Source organism: Arachis hypogaea, chromosome 17 (genome assembly GCF_003086295.3).
Source record: "Arachis hypogaea cultivar Tifrunner chromosome 17, arahy.Tifrunner.gnm2.J5K5, whole genome shotgun sequence".
NCBI lineage: Eukaryota > Viridiplantae > Streptophyta > Magnoliopsida > Fabales > Fabaceae > Arachis > Arachis hypogaea.
In genome coordinates, this window is record NC_092052.1 from 5,448,009 (window position 1) to 5,465,896 (window position 17,888).

General features: G+C 37.1%; 1 pseudogene; it reads right to left on the minus strand.

Moving 5' to 3' along the window:
* Positions 1-2,212: 2,212 nt before the first annotated feature.
* On the minus strand, positions 2,213-9,881 carry LOC112762657 (uncharacterized; annotated as a pseudogene).
* Between the last annotated feature and the right edge of the window lie 8,007 nt (positions 9,882-17,888).

Sequence of the window (17,888 nt, forward strand, 5' to 3'; positions counted from 1 at the left end):
CTCGACGGTGGTGGTGTTTACACGGCCGGTGATTGGGCTGTTGTCCATCTAAAATAATGAAGTCTATCAGATATCAAAAACTCACAAGAAAATCTCTATACATGGCAAGGTACCAACTGCAAGCTACTAAAGCTATAAAGGAACAATAACTTGCATTTTTTACCTATAACTCTGATTTGGTGAGCCAAGGCAACTATCTTCCAAACAAAGAAATAAGATAGGAAATGGAAGGAATAAGAATTTAATTAGAATACAAAGAAGGCACTCACCATGAATGAAAGAAGCCCTATGAGTATGCTACATTCGTAAATTAGAAAGTTCAGTATAGACCATTAGAAAGCTGTGTAGAAAAGTAACCAACATCTACAATTATTCTCAGATACAGGTTACTTGTGTAAAAGCATATAACTACAATCCAAAAGTTAAATGAATAGATTAAAAAACAAATCACATAACGAAACATCATAACTAAAATCAATCTGACCTTGAAACAGACCACATAGCTAATTTAGTGACTGATTTTGTGTGTCCAGAGTATTTTTGTACAACTTTTAATATATTGCATATATGCCTAGCAAAAAGCACTTGACACATTATTCACTTTCTTACGGATATTGTATATTTTGTTGAAAATACCCCAAACAATTTAAACTAAGTATATTTATTCTCTAAATTCATTAATCCAAATCAGTATCACATTAATTAGTGTTTAATTTGTCTTAACTCTGGTTTAATCTGCAAGTATCAAGTGACATAACTGACATGCATTACATTATGATGAGTATATGATATTTTATTTATTATATGATGACATTATTTCACTTCTTGTTGTAACAATAGGGAAGGAAAGTAACTGCATACCCTGCAATGAAGCTTAATATGGTATTAGCAGGAGCAACATGGATTGAACCAAATCCCATAACACTTTGCATCACTGATGGAAACTTAATTACTGGTGCTTCATGGCTAAGTCACCCTCACTTCATTTCTCACCTCATGGCATTACTTGGTATTAGTGTTTCTTTCTAGTGTAGCAGTTTGCAACGGAATCTATAATAATAAAGTATGCTTGCATGTTAGCCAAATGAGCCTTAGCTCAAGGAGCAGCAAAACATAGAAATATTAAATCAAAATTAGTATCTCATAATATTAACTGATTTGTGCTATAGCAGATAAAAGAACTTACAATCACTGAACCAGCAATAAAATAACAACCAGCAACAATGAAATCAATGATCAGTGACAAGTAAAACAATAAAACAAATAAAACAATAAATTTCCCTAAACAATGAAAAACAAATAAAATAATAACAAGTTTACAACAACCAGCGACAATAAATCAATGATTATTGAACAGAAATTAGTCAAATTACCTAATTACATACCTGACTCAGAGGCTCGGGCTCCATATCTCACTTGAATCGGAGGCTGGGTGGCTCGATGGTCAGTGCTGTGCTGTGCTGTGTTGTGGGTGGCCAGAAACGCTGCTGGGAAGAAGGCTTCGGCGCGGCTAGGCTGTGCTGTGCTAGGTGGCTCGGTGGGAACTGGGAAGAAGGCTTCGGCACTGCTGGGTCCGTGCTCGCTGTCGCTGGGAAGAAGGCTTCGCTGGGTTGGCGCTGCTGGGTTGGTGCTCGCTGGGAAGAAGGCTTCGGCGGCGCTGCCAGGTGGTGGGAGGAAGGGCTTCGAGCTCGAGACTCCAGTGCAGAGAGCAAGAGTGTGAGACGGAGAGGAGAGAGCAGCTAGAGGCCTAGATCTAGGTTTATGTTTGGGGGTGGGGGTGGAGGGTTAGGTCACAATGAGAGTCACGTTTGGGGGGCGGGGGGGGGGTTGGTTTTTTAGGGTTTTCAATATACCGATTTGGTTCGGTTCGGTTGGAGTTTTCATTATCAAAATCAAAAACCGAACCGAACCGCAATAAAAATAAAAATATTTTTTTGGTTTTTTTATTTTTGGTTTGTTCGGTTTTTTGTTTTTCGGTTCGGTTGATCAGTTTAGATCGGTCCGGATCGATTTTGAACATCCCTATATAAAATATCACCAACTAAATGTAATTAATCATCAAAATACTCGAAAACTTACAGCAAATATGTTGGCAATTAACATAATTATACTTCCATTAAAAGAGTAAATAGCCGTTTCTAACCATGAAAGATTCAGATACCGACAAAACTGACCATAAAAATTAAAACTAAAATTATACCCATACAAGATAAGTTTTGTTTGACAAAAATGACCAACAATTAATTTTTTATTAATAATTCCATAAATACTCTCTTCTTTCCTCTTCCTTCCTCATCTTCCTTTCATCAATCAAACTCAACCTGAATTTCTTCACATCTTCTACAGCAGTGCTTCTAAACAACCCAACATCAACAACATCAAACTCAACCTGAATTTCTTCACATCTTCCCATTTGGATGCAATCAATGCCAATCAACGGCTGAAATCTCACCAACGTTCTTCACTCCCTCAACGGACTCAACCTGGCACATAATCAACATCTCTTTTTGGTAATTACCAAGGTAACCTTCATCTATGTCGTAACCGGAAGCCCGGACGACGAAGTGAGCCGAGCCACGGATCCCAATGGGAGGGATCTGGCAGAACGACACGATGTCGATGGCAGATTTTGTGGAATCGATCATTAGAAACATGATCCCCTGTGGGCCTAAGTCAAGGGATTTCTTAGCCCAAGTGGCAGAGCTCTTTGGAACCTGGAGGATTGCAGCGGTGCCGGTGGCTGCGAAAGCATGGAGACAAGAGAGCGCGTCAGAGATTCTGCCGTGGCCGTGCTCCATGTTGATGGCGACGAAGTCGTAGTCTACAAGTCGGCGATTTCAGCGAGTGTTGGGGAAAAGGAGAAGAGGAAGAGGCCATAGAGTGTCGTCATTTTGGAGGCGTGACCTGAGATTTTTGGGAAGACAATGTGGCAGTTGTGTTCATAACAGAAAAAGCTGAGATGGCAGAGGAGACATCGCCGACGTAGGATTTGGGAATACACATAGTGTCGGGTCTGGTGGTGGTGAGGGTTTTGAGGGGTTTGAGTTTGAATGCAGAATATGAAGGGATGAGGATTGAATGGGTCTTTGGGTTAGTTTGGGAGAAGAGAGGAGAGGAATGCAGTGGTTGTTGGCAAGATGCAGATGTTTGGAAAAAGTGGGAATAGAGTAGATCTGGTGGAACAATAAATTTTCAGTGGAGTTAATAATGGTTATAGAAGGAAGATGAAGAAGGAAGAGAAAAGGAAGAGGGCATTTATGGAATTATCAATAAAAATTTAACTATTGGTTATTTTTGTCGTATAAAATTTATCTTATATGGGTATAACTTTAGTTTTAATTTTTCATGGTTAGTTTTGTCAGCATATGAATCTTTCATGGTCAGAAATGGCTATTTACTTTTCATTAAAAATAGTTGAATTGAATTGCAGTGCACAAGTTAAAGATAGAAAATATTGCCTTAATGTAACTGAGTCAAAAAAAGTAAAAAAAAAAAAAAAAAAAAACAGGTCCTTTTAATTTTTACTGTTGTAGGCTTCAATATAATCATTACCATACAAAGGAACTTTCTTGAAGGGATTTATGGCAACCAAAATAGGCCCTGCTTTTATCTGAACAAAAGCAAGATATGATTAACAAGGTTAAATTAAAACAATATTTTCCAGTTGTCTCACTGAGTCCAGCTAGATGGAACAGACATCACTGTGTACTATGGTAATTCTAGATCATATCTTACTTTCCCATTAGGAAGTGAAACAACAGACTCAATTCTAAAAGATGCTATTATCTTCACCAGCTCCCAATTCCCATTTGAAAGTTGAAGCCAACACTGAACCTTCTGAAACAATGAACTTCAGAAGTAAGGGAACGAAATAGAAAATTCTAAGCTATCCATGTCTTACTAATAATGAGAACAGAAAAACTCAATCTCTTGAACTCAATAATTACATAAGTTATCCAACTAAATAATTGCATCACAGTTATCATAAACTGATTTCAAAGCCTAGAAGCAGAGTGGAATTAAAAACATGAGGCATATAATAAATCAAAAGATCACCAATTGCAAATTTTTTAACAAGAACGGAATTTAAGAACAATGAAATTAATAAATCATTCACGAAATTAAAAACAGCAGCAGCATTCAGCAACAAACATTTAGCATTCATCACAAACATCATTCAGCAACAAGACCATATCTAAACTCAACAATCAGCATTCAGCAACAAACATTACAAAACATTAACCCATAATCACACTAAACCTCCAACCAACAACCAGTAACCAGCAATGACAAAATAACAACAAACATTAGTACATAAACATTCCAAAACAGTGATGACACTAAACCTGCACCCAACAACCAGTAATTACAAAACAGCAACATTATAAAACATTACAAAATATTACACAAAAATTTGAACAAAAATTCCAGAAATTAAAACGATCAAGAAGAACCAAGCATTCAAAAATTAAACAAAGCCATCTCTCATCAGTAAACGGAGCAAAATCAAAAGGAAGGAGCGGATCGAAGCAAAATTAAACAGACCCATCAGTAACCAGAAGCAAAATTAACCAGAGCCATCACTCATCACTCGTCGGTACCACTAACCATGGCAAAATTAAAAAGAATGAGCGAATGTGAAGCAAAGTTAAACAGACTAACAGAGCCATCAGTAACCAGAAACAAAATTAAACAGATCTATCACTAACCTTCGACGGAGACACGGATGGCAATCAACGAGACGACGACGATAGGCGAGGCGACGGCAAGCGGCAAACCAACGGCGAGCTGCTCCAAGCCACAAACAGAGAAGACAGGGAAGATGGGGATGACGAGCCGAGCTACCTGGGTTCCGGACAGGGGGAAGAGGAAGAAGTGGATGTGCCGAGAACCTAGGGACGGCGGCGGCAAGGATCCTAGGGCTAGGGTTCTCTTTGCTTTGCTTCAGAAGGGGCTAATGGGGGTGCACAGTGATTCTTGATTCGGGAAAGGGAATGTTTCAGGATTTGTTTCTTTTTCTTTTTTTCTTAAATCACAAAACGGCGTCGTTTTTATAGAACCGGCTGGTTACCGGTTCGATTCAACCGGCCGGCTAGCATTTTAGATTACCACAAATATCTGGCCTCCCTTGTGACTCCTTTTTTTTTTATAAATACTAGTGTATGTTTTATTATTATAAATACTTTATGAAATTATAATTAAAATTAAAGTCTCAGAATTTTTAATATTAAAATATTAAAAATAATTAATATTTATCTTAATAATTTGAGTTTGTTTTTGTATCCTCAATGGGATAATACATAAAATTATATAAAAAATTTTATTAAAAAATTAAATAAAATATATATAATAATTATTATTATAAATATTTTATAAAATTATAATTAAAATCAAACTTTCAAAATTTTTAATATTAAAATATTAAAAATAATTAGTAATTGTCTTAATCAATTTGAGTTTGTTGAGTGATAATCTCACTCATCCGCTTAAACAACTATTAGAAGTTAGAATTTCGCCTTATGTGTGTAGCAATTCATTGGCTAATGATAAACCCGTAATAAATGGAGCATCAATACATGGTTATACTGGGCAGGAGTACCCGAATACACGGATATTCGACCTATCCATACCCGATTGGGGAGGGTAATAACTTGACCTGAGTCAGGACAGATTTTGCTTAGGACATGGCATGGTCGGGTTTAGGATGTACCCGCCCCGAATAAATACATATAAACACTTTTTAGGAATTAGGATTTGACTCACATCTCAGATTCAGTGATTCACAACTTCACTCCATACTCTATAGCCATGCAAGAAAAATCCAGTCATCCTCATCCAAAGTCTTCTTCTTCTCGATTTTTTCACAAAAAATTTCATAGCTCCCGTCATTGTTGTTGCTAAGCCCATCGCCGCCTACCCTTTCACAGCTTCCATCTTCCTTCACAACTCATGTCATCATCGCTGCTTATCCCGTTACCATCGTTGTTGAGCCCGTCGCCGCCTTTCTCCTGCCAAGTCCCTTTTTTCTAGGTAAATTTCCCCATTTCTCTCATTGTGAGTTTGTTAAGTTCTTCTCTTCTTCTTCTTTCACAGACTCATCACTTAATCACCATCGTTATGAGTTCGGGCGTTGCCGTTGCAGTTTTATCTGAGCCTGCCACCGAATAAAATAAATTTTTTATTCAAGTTGGACCAGTTGAAAGTATAGCATGCATGAGATCATTTTTGCATATAATTTCTGAATTTTTTCATACAAATTTGATCTATGTGATTGAGTATTTTAGTATGGCGATCATTGTGGTTTCGTTGCGACACTAATGTGATAAAAGTTGCAGTAATTTCATAACTAATATATGAGACAGACCAAATTATTAAAGTAAACAGGGAAATAACATTCAGATGTGCACATAAAATTTATAAGATGTGATTATTTCAGGAAAAATATATATGTATAGCCCAAGTAGAAGATTGTTAGGAAATTATTATTTCTTAATATATTTATAGGCAATACATATATTAATTATAATTGCAAGTTAAGTAATTTCACATTAAATTACTTATATAACGGTGATTCCCATTTATTGTCATAAATGTTGAATTAAATAAGTCATTATTACTTTTGATTTAGATAAATGAGATTAAAATCATAGATATTATTTTATTTGAGTTTTAGGGTTTAATGAGTGTCACACTCAAATATAAATAATGACTTCAGGATTTTAGTATTCGACGCATCAAACTCATTTCCGTAGCTCTTTTCCCACAGTGGAATTGTGATTCAACCCTATCAAGGATATAGAAAGTTTTGGTTGACGAATATCAAAGAACCACAAAAGCCAAGCTTTCTGATCTCAATCATGCTCTCGAATGAAGGGATGCTCCTGCGCTCTCAGTTATATTTTTTAATGATTTAATATCGATGATCTAGAGATTGAGAAATCAAAAAATTTTCAGATAAAATAGAATTTTTATTCAATCAAATGATGATAAATAATTTTATTGAATTAAAGTATAATAATATGATCATTGGATGATAAAGAATGCTAAAAAAATAAATAAATAATATTTTAAGAGTATAAAAAATTAAATTGTCATTTTATTTTACTTTTTTAATTAATGACAATAAATATCTTGAATTAATTAAATTTTAATAAAAAATTATATACCTAAAATTATTTCATGTCTTAAAAAATCTTTTGAATATACAATGGTTCCATGAGAAGTTGACTATTGAGAATTGAATATAATATTTTTAAATTAATATTTTCAATAAAAAGATGTACTTAGTTCTATTCATCCTAAATAATTCTATATTCACTATTACTTATTTATCTAAATAATTCTAACATTAATAGAATATTATTTTTAGATGCAAAAAATTAAAATATATTTATTCTATTTCAAAAATCAATATTCATATTTAACTTAGGATTTCAACATATATAGCAAAAAATATTACATTTTTTAGTTAAAAAATAAAATATCTATAAATATATTTTTGTGCTTTAGCTTTAGATTTTTCAAAAAAATTTGGCAAGTTAATGGAATGAAATCATATTTCTATAACATATATAAGAATGTATACACATAAATAAAAAATGTTAGGTGTAATAAGAACAAATACATAAATTAAAGTAAAATTTAGAAAAATAAGAACTAATAAAATATTGAAGAAAAGAAATATAAATAGAAGAGAAATAAAATTATTAGACAGAAGAAAAATAATTTATTGTGTATTACTTGCTTGAATTGCTTGTGTTTGTACAACTGAGATGCCCTCATGCTGGTGTCGGTGGGTGTGAGGGCTGTTCTTGATGGGATGAACTGATGATGCGATTGCATGATGATGATGATTATTGAATGAGATAATCGGAGCTCCCTGGGTAGACGCAGTGATGTAGTTTCACTAGCTCTAGGCGAGGGTATGATGTATTGATATAGAATTTCTGAGGCAGAACAACTGGTGATGGTTTTGCTTATAATTCTGAGTTTGATTCGTGGAAGAGTCAGCGAGTTGGGAAATATGTGAAACATGAATTAGATTTAGCACTCCCTTATGACAGTTGCCTATTCATGGATTAGCGAGAACCTAGGATGAATATTTGGTGAAGAAGTTTAGGATGCTTAGTGAGATTTTATTGCAGTGCATTGTATCTATTTGGCACTTTTACCGTACTGGGAACCCATAGGCCCGGGGTTCTCATTCCGTATATATCTCTTATTTTTCATATACAGGTCCAGGTGCTCAGAAGTGAGTTGTGGGTCGTCTGAGAGACGGCAAAGATCTTTATTTCCTCTACTTTGTGTTTTGATTAGAATCTCTCCACCTTTGTTTTGAAAAGATTATATTATGTATTGAACTCTTTCGGAACTTGCCTATAGAGGCTCTTATGTTTCCTTTGGGAGAGATTAGGATATGCTGTTGTCATCTACTTTCATACTGTACCCTAGCCGGCCTAAACTTCGCGGGTCGCGACTAGTGGCTATTTACTTATGTTATATATATATCTATCTCTTAATCTCCTTTATGCCTTGTCCGTATATCGCGTTTGGCTTAGCAGTTTAACTTTTCGTTGTCGAAACGTGAGTGATACGCCTTCGCGATTTTATTTCTACTCTTTTCAGGCTTCTCGATTAATACTCTTTTCGAAATTACCTATATTTATATATTAAAAATCCACCTGAGAGTCGTACCACCGTAATATCATTGACTTATGACTCGAGCATAAGGATTTGAGTATTAGGGTGTTACATTTTACAACATAATTAAAGCATAATTCATACTTTTTTATTTTGTGATTAATCAATTTTTTTAAATTTTTTGGTTAAGTCTTCTGTATTATTTTATGATTGATAAATGTTCTCTACAAAACATAAATTTATAATGAATTATTACACTTATAATTAATTAAAAAATTAAAGAAAAATTATAAAAAAATCAAATGAAAGAAAAAATAGAATAAAAATTTATTTTGAAACTAAAAATTTGTCAATTATGCTAGAAATTCTAAAAATTTGTATCTTATTATATAATCAATTTTGTTACTCACTTCAACTTCAATTGCATCCAAAAAAGTATATAATGTCACGCTTATTTCAAAAAAAGATGAAACTCTTCAAATACACGGTATAATGTATAATTTAAGAATAATAAGATAAAAAATATCTAAAATTTTATAATAGTATTTGAAATTTTCAATGAAGATAATATAAAGAGTTTAAATCTACTAAATGAATTCAATAGTTATCTTTTGTACATCTTATTTAAATTTGAATTTTAAAATTTAATTTGTAACTTCTTTTTTCCTAATATAAATTACTTTTGACAAAAAATAGGAAAAAAATCTATTAGACTAAAAAAATATTCTATTAAAAGAATTATTATAAGGAGATTTATCATTAAAAAAGAAAATAATAAAAATATTAATAATAATAAAGAAAAAATGAAACTCTTATTAAAGAATATTAGAAAGAAATAATAAAGTTCCTATTAATAATAATGAATAAATGACCATTTGTACTCATGAAAAATGATAACACTGACATATGTACTCATGATATATCGAAACTGATCTTGTACCCACAAAAGGTGCCTTCCGTATGACAAAAGTACCCTATTTTGATTATGCACTTGCTTCATTATTATCCGAACCTACTTGGCACCCCCAACCCTCCAAAACCCTATCCCTCTTCAATTCCATTTTTAATTTCAACCACCCATCCCTATTCCATGGCGGCATCTTCCTCCTCCTCTGCCGCCACTGCCGCTCATCCGTCCTTTCGTACTTTCGTCTCATCCCCGCATTCTCCTTCTCAACTCTCCGTCTTTTCCAAACCTTCCTATTGCTTCCCCAACTTGTTATTGCATCTTGAATCTTCATAGCCACATAATTTTAGTTATCTTTGCCAGAAGAATCATTGGATTATATAAAATTGATGTCCAATTTTTACTTCAAAAAAACAAAAATTAAAATTACTTGTAAACCAAAAGATCAAAAAATAATGAATTCAATTCAACCATGGAAGTAAAACAACCTAACTTGAAACAATGTCGCAAATGTAACTGCACAAAAAGAATCAAGAATCGAGCACAAACTCATCGCCAGATCTAAATGAATGAGAAAATAGCTAGAGAAAGAGAAGTTGTCTGTGCAACTGAAGCTTCTCTTCTTCGATGTTCTGCAACAAGGAGAAGAAAGAAATCAAAGAATGAGAAAATGAAGTAACAACGGAATTGAATTGAAGGGCGAAGAATAGAAAAGTACCTTCTCGGTGTAGCTAATGATGAAAGCTTATCGAGGGAGACCGTCAGGTCTGATCTCAGGGATGAACGACTAGTTTGAAGCCATTTCGGAAAAAATCTCATACTCACGACGTGGGGTTTGCGATCTCCAAACAGCAGCGGCACCTGTGGTTCGACACCGGTTCAGAACGTGATTTTTGAGGGATTGAACCTAAATAAAAAAATGGCCTCTGATGGAGACATGGCATGGTGTTCTCCATCCCCCATAGGTGTTTTGTGATTGTTCGGAGCTTCTTACTTTTTGATGGAGAAGGGTTTGAAAAAGAGGGAGAGTTGGGAAGGAGAGCGCGAGGATGAAACGAAGGTGTGAAAGGACGGAAGAGCAGCCATGGCGGCAGAGGAAGAAGAAGCTGCTGCCATGGAATAGGGATGGATGGTTGAAATTAGAAATGGAATTGAAGAAGGATAGGGTTTTGGAGGTTTGGGAGTGCCACGTAGGTTCGGATAATAACGAAGCAAGTGCATAACTAAAGCAGGGTATTTTTGTCACATGAAGGGCAACTTTCGTGGGTACATATGTCAGCGTTATCATCATTCATGGGTACAAATGGTCATTTATTCTAATAATAATAATGCTAAGGAATGATATTGTTAGTTTAGGCTTCTAGCCTCCGCCTTTAGCCATCGTTTTTTTTTCTTTCTTTACTTTTTTATTTAAATTATCAAGTCATAAAAAAATAAAGAACAATTCAAGAAAACGAAAACAGTAAGATTAATAGTAACTATATAAATAAAAATACATAGGAGAAAAACAAACTATTATATAATAGAATTAACATGAGTATATTTTATTATCAAATAAATAAAGTTAACGCAAAGCAAAATTACACGTAAAGATAAAAAAAGAGTTAAAATATCCAAAGTGATAAAAAGATTATTTTTACCATTTTATTCTGTCATATTTATATATATATAGAAGACTATAAAAGAATGAACTTCTAACTAAATTAAATTGTATTTATTATTATTAGAAAGGGTAAGTGAGAGAGCATTAGAGAAAAGGTTTGTGTGTATTCAAGTTGTGTAAAATGATACAATATAAAAGGAGATTTATAGGTGCTAAGAGAATCGAAATATTAAAGACGTAATATCCTATAATAAATATTCAAATATATTAAATAATGTTAATTGATCTAATTGATCCTAATTATACTCTAACATCCCTCCTCAAACTCAAATGACAACTTAAGTTTGAAACAACTAAATAAAAAAATACATAAACTGATAAAACAGGTGCAGAGGGAACTGCCTGAAGAAAGCGTGCGCAGACAGAATTGTCGAAAGAAAGCACAGACGGAACTGTCAGAAGGAAGCGCAGATAGAACGGAATTGCCACAAGAAAATGCAGACGAAACTGTCACAAGAAAACGCTGACGGAACTGCTAGAAGGAAGTGCAGACGAAACTGCCGGAAGGAAACGCAGATGAAACTGCTGGAAGAGAACACAGATGAAACTGCTGGATCGGAAGATAACGCAAACAGAACTGCCGCAAGAGTGGCCAACTGCCAAAAAACTGCTGAAAAGATGGCGAACTGCCGGAAAACTGTTGAAAAGTGACAAAGTGCAAAGAGATGATAAACTATTGGAAGGTGACGAAAAACATATGGTTTCTCCATGAGAATAAGTATTGGATGAGCTAATCAGTCAGAAAAGCATCAAAGTATTGACAAAAGAGAAAAAAAATGACACAAAAGAAAAAGTATGAAAAGTATGGTGATTTTACCAGAAGAAAATCAACTTATCCTCCTCAAGGAGGATACCAGGATACCATGGCTCTGATACCATATTAGAAAGCGGAAAGGGAACAATAGAAAAAATGTTTGTGAGTATTCAAGTTGTGTAAAATGATACAATATAGAAGCATATTTATAGGTGATAAGAGAATCAAAATAATAAAGACGTAATATCCTATAATAAATATTCAGATATGTTGAATAATGTTAATTGATCTAATTGATCCTAATTATACTCTAACAATTATATTTAATTAATTGATATACATAATATTAAATTGTGTGATACTTAAATATCTAATCAAATCAATTAGTTGATATAATTAAGCCATTGTAATGAATTGTATTTAATAAGTTAAAAAAAATAAATTAAAAAACACTCTCAAAAATATGTCACATCAATTTTATCATTAAATGAAAAAATCTGATTTTTATATAATAGAATAGATTATTAAACTTATGGTATATTATTTAATTTTAAAGTTAAAATAAAATAAAACTAATTCGTCAAAATGATTTTATGAGTGGAATTGTATAAAAGTTATATCCAATACAAACACATCCTTAAGTTAGAATGGAGAAATTAACACAACAAAAAGTAAAAACAACAAAGAATATAATAATAGTTTTAGAAAATAGGGGGTAAGGTATTTAAGAGCTTTAATAGCATGTATTGTAAAAATATTTGAAATTTTTTATTTTTATCTCAAAAATATTAAATAATGTAAAATGAAATATTTTAAACATTAGGTATGAAACTAAAATTTGATTGAAAGATTAAGAACTAAAATATAAAACTAAAAATAAATAACTACGTTTTGGTTGGTTGTGTTATAAGCAACATATGGTTATCTGTTAATCCATGTATGAAAGGGACTTAATTATTATAATTAAGAACATATTCTGTTTGTGCTTGGCCGTGACCGTTCATTTCTTCTTCTTCTTTATTATTATTATTATTATTATTATTATTATTATTATTATTATTATTATTATTATTATTATTATTATTATTCAGTTATTTAAATGTGTGATAATATTATTACCGCGTGAAGAACACCAACAACTTCTCAATTGAAACAATATCATCACTAAAACTGAGACCATCCACATTTTCAATCAACATTATTATTTTATTTATGACAATAGATAAAATAATTAATAAACATAACGTAATCCAATTATAATTATTTATACTACTATACTATATTATAGGTGTAGCAGTTACCACCACCATAATTTCTAATGCACATTGCTTCCACTATCTTCATATTAATATCAAGAACATACTAATTTATTTGAGTGATCAACTAATTTATCTACTTAAATAAGTATAAAATATTTAAATTCTATTTTATATATGTAGTTATTTATTGGTTAATAATAAATTTTTAAATAAAATTTAAATTCACGACGAATTATCATTTAGTTTGTGTAACTAAAAAATACCGTATACAAAAAAAAAAAATCAAGAACACACCATATTTATAAAAGCCATATATAGCAGTTGACTATTTTACATTGTGTACAGCTTGTCGGGTACCGGGTGGTTCGGGGGTCTCCTTTCAAGGCTTAGTGGTTCCCGCTTAGTTGCTGGGTGTAGATGCGAGGGAGCGCAACCGACCTTCCGAGGACTTCGAGTTGTGTGGGAGGTGTCACCTGCAAAGACACTCCGACGCTCAAGTCAGCGATGTGTGCAGGTAAGGAAGAGAGTAAGGTTTTTGCTAGTGACGTACCTTGGGGGAGGGGTAGGACCCTCTCCTTATATACCGTGTCAGGAGTGGGTCCCGCAAGGGCAGACCCACCTTCCTCGAAGCTTCCCCATACAGCTGTAGTAGATAGCTGTCAAGGACGCGTGTCCGGATCGGTGGTTGAGCGCCTCGTACCCGACCGTTCGGGTCGGGTGGCTTATGGGTCGGGTCAGCCCACGTGATGTTTGGGCCAGGCCGTAACAGTGTCCCCAACGCGCCAGCAATGATCGTGAGAGCCATTGGTGGCGTGTTATGTTCGTTGCTGGGGATAACCGTTCGTCGTCTCGTTCTTCGCGTTGAGCATTTAATGCTCATAATGGGTTTTTTCAGACCCTGCGAGTAAAGACTCTTTTGCCCTTGCCTTTCGCGCTTCTTGGGTTGGTTTTCTAACTCCCCCCCCCCCCCAGTTTTGCATCCTACTTTCTCCTCCGTGACTGGCTCTTTCCTACTTTCATCTTTTTCTCTCGAATTTCCTGCTGTGATTCCTGCATCCTTGTGCATTCACTCCCTCTCACTCCCTTTAGAGTCATCACAATCAAGCATTCATCCCTTGCCTTCTGTTTCATGTTCACTTTATCTTCATTATCTATGCTCCTGTATACATGCTGCTCTCCTGATTTGACTTGCGTGCTGGCTGTCGTTAGTGTTAGATAGGTGCATTAGGGGGGGTTACCATTGTAGGGCATTAGTTTTAGGCTTTACTTAGGATTTGCTTCGGCCATGCTTGGTTCCAGTTGTTGAATAGGCTAAAAGTAGTTTCTGGGTTACTTCCGACCTACCGAGCTCTTAGACTAACGGAGTGGTGCCCCACTGTAGGTATGCCTCGTCACGTTGCACGGGCCTCCCCTTCGTCCACGGCTTACGATCGGTACGCCTGGGTGACTTCCGACGTGAAGGACTCCCCAAACCAAATGGGTGAGGAGGAGCTTACCGAGTTCTGTCAAGCCGAATACTTGTGTGGCGGGACTGACGAGGAGTCTAACTACGGCGTTTTCATCCCCGCCCCTTACGAGCGGTTATACGAAGTCAACCTCCACTCCCCCCGAGTCGCCGATTGGATCTGGTTCTACAAGGCGATGTTTACCCAATTGGGGGTTCACATTCCTTTTTCTTCTTTCCAAATGGCGCTCCTCAGCCGATGCTCCGTGGCGCCGTCGCAACTGCATCCGAACAGTTGGGCTTCCATCCGCTGTTTCGAGATGGTGTGTGATTATCTTGAGCTGACATATAAAGGAATGTCCTCTGTGGACAAAAAGATTGCCGACGTATTGTTGGCCGTGTTCGGGAAAAATCACGTGAACCTCCATCTCCTTATGGGTGACCGGGAGGTCGCTAGAAATTATATTTGTGAGTAGATTTAACTTGTATTTCTTGTATTACTGTTGCTTTTGTTTTGTTATGCGGATTTCTCGACTAACCAGTTTCCTTATCTTGTTGTAGTGTGGATGTCTGCTGAAGTGGCCGGCCTTGAAAGTCTATTCGAGACTTTCCTTGGTGGTGATAGCGACGAGGAGCAGGCCAATGAGAACCAGGAAGCTCCACCTGAACACAATGGGAGCCAAGCCGTGCCCCCCTCTAATGCTAACGAGGTGCCGATCCAGGGTGCTGAGGGGGGTCAGGCTTCGGTATCTCCCCTCCGGGAAGAGGCCGTCAGTGCTGGCGAGCACTCGTTCTCTAGCCCCCAATTTGAGGAGGATGACGTGAGGATCATTAGGACCCCTAAGAGAAAGAGGTCGTCCTCCAGCCCTGAGGGGTGTTCACCGTGATGGAGAAGAACTTCGATGCCGGGAACTTTATAGATTCCCAATTGCTTCCCGGCATGGAGGACTATTTCCATGGCGCCGACCTCCCCGGGCAGGCGAGGTGGATGTACCGTTCTCTCCTCCGCGGCACCGCTATTTCCAGGAAGGCCGAGTTTGAGTTGTCGGAAATGCAATCGGTGCGAAGGAAGCTTGAGTCTGCTGCTAAGGCCAACAATGAATTTAAGGTTGAAGTTGAAACACTTCGGAAGCAGCTGTCCCAGGCGAGCGAGAAGCTTAAGGCTGCCGAAAAGAAGGCCACGGCGGCTGAAGAAAAATTGAGGACTTCAGATGCGGTCGTTTCTCGTTTGACCGAGCGGGAGATGACTCTGGAGAGCAAGCTCAACTCTGCGCAAGGTCGGGTCCCTGTGCTGGAGAAGGAGCGCGACGAGGCTGACTCGTTGGTCAAGGCTGCTCGGGCAGCGGCTGAAGAGTGGAAGGGAAAGCACAAAGAGGTCGTGAAGCAGGGAAAGAGCGCCATCCTAATGACTGAAGAGGCTCTTAAGGCCCAGGTGAAGGTGGTGGCTCCTGAATTCGACACGTCGGCGATCGGGGAAGTGACTTTTGTAGCTTCCACTTCTTTAGCCTTGTAATTTTTATCTTTTTGGATCTTGGTTTGTAAACTCTGACTTCCTTACAAATGTTAGCCGTTTTGTTGGCTTATAAGTGTTATTTTATGACATCCAATAGTCATTTCATCGGTACCTGGATATCCGATTATGTTCGTTTTACCGTTGTGTCGGTAGTCGGCACAGCCAGGTCGTGGCTTCTATTGCTATATTCGTTTTGTCGCGTTATGTTCTCTGGTTCCCAGGGTTATCAGTCCCGATGTACCGTGTTGCCGTTTGCGTTTGCAATATGAGGTGAAATAACAAGAAACATATTTAATTGTGAAGTTAATGTTAATCGGAAATTGGACAAATGTACACGATGATAATAAACACTTGAAACAAAAGCTTGGATAGTGTTTTCCGGTTACTTATCTAAGATGGGAACCTTACTGATTTCGGAAAATCGTTGGGTCGCCTAGCTCGACCTAAGAGTAAAACCTTCTCAGGTTCCCCGCGTTCCATGTTCTAGGAACTTCTTTGCCATCTAGCCGTTCTAGCTTATAGGCACCTCTACCGAGCACTTCTTTCACCCTGTATGGGCCTTTCCCAGTTTGCCGCCAACTTTCCTTCCCCTTTGGTCGGTAGGCCCACATTGTTACGCCTTAAGACCAGGTCATTCTATTCGAACTCTCTTTTGAGCACCCTGGCGTTGTAGCGTAGGACCATCCTCTGCTTCAACGCCGTTTTCGACAAGTGGGTCATCTCCCTGGTTTCGTCGACTAGATCCTTTTCCACGGTCTCCTCGACTCCTCCCAAAAGTAGCCGCGGGCTCGGCTCACCAATTTTGACAGGTATCATCGCGTCTACCCCGTAAGTGAGACGAAAGGGGGTTTCGCCGGTAGACAACTGTTGCGTAGTTCGGTAAGACCAAAAAACTGAAGCCAACTCATCTGCCCATCCCCCTTTCTTGTGGTCGAGTCACTTTCTAAGGCCTTGTAAAATAACTTTGTTAGCTGCCTCGACTTGACCATTTGTTTGGGGATGTTCTACTGACGAGAACTTTTGTTTTATCCCCAAGCCGACTAAGAATTCTCCGAACCTTTTGCCGGCAAATTGGGTTCCATTATCCGACACGACGACTTCCAGGATTCCGAACCTGGTTTTCACTTGCCTCCACATGAACTTTCTACAGTTGGCTGAGGATATGCTCGCCAGTGGTTCTGCCTCTATCCACTTGGTATAATAGTCAATGGCAACTATCAAGTACTTGACTTGTCCTGGACCGACCGGGAAGGGTCCCAGGAGGTCGACTCCCCAGTGAGAAAAAGGTCGGGAGGACGTCAACAGGCTTAGTTCGGTTGCTGGTGCCTTGTGAAAATTGGCGTTTTCCTGGCACTTTACGCACTTTCTCACGAAATCTTTAGAATCCTTCATCATTGATGGCCAGTAGTAGCCGGCTCTGACGAGCTTTCTTGCTAGGGATTTTCCCCCAATGTGGTGGCCGCAGCATCCTTCATGGACTTCCTTAAGCACATACTCCATTTGGTCGGGATGTAAGCACTTCGGCAAAGGTTGGCTGAGGCCCTTCTTAAACAACTGGCCTTGTATGATTGCATATTTTGCCGCCTTTCTTCTCAACGCTTTGGCTGACTTCTCGTCTTCGGGGAGCTTGCCGCTTTCCAGGAAGTCGGCAATCGGGTTCATCCCAGAGGGGTCTACCCTTGTTATATGGAGGGTAACTGTTGGCTCT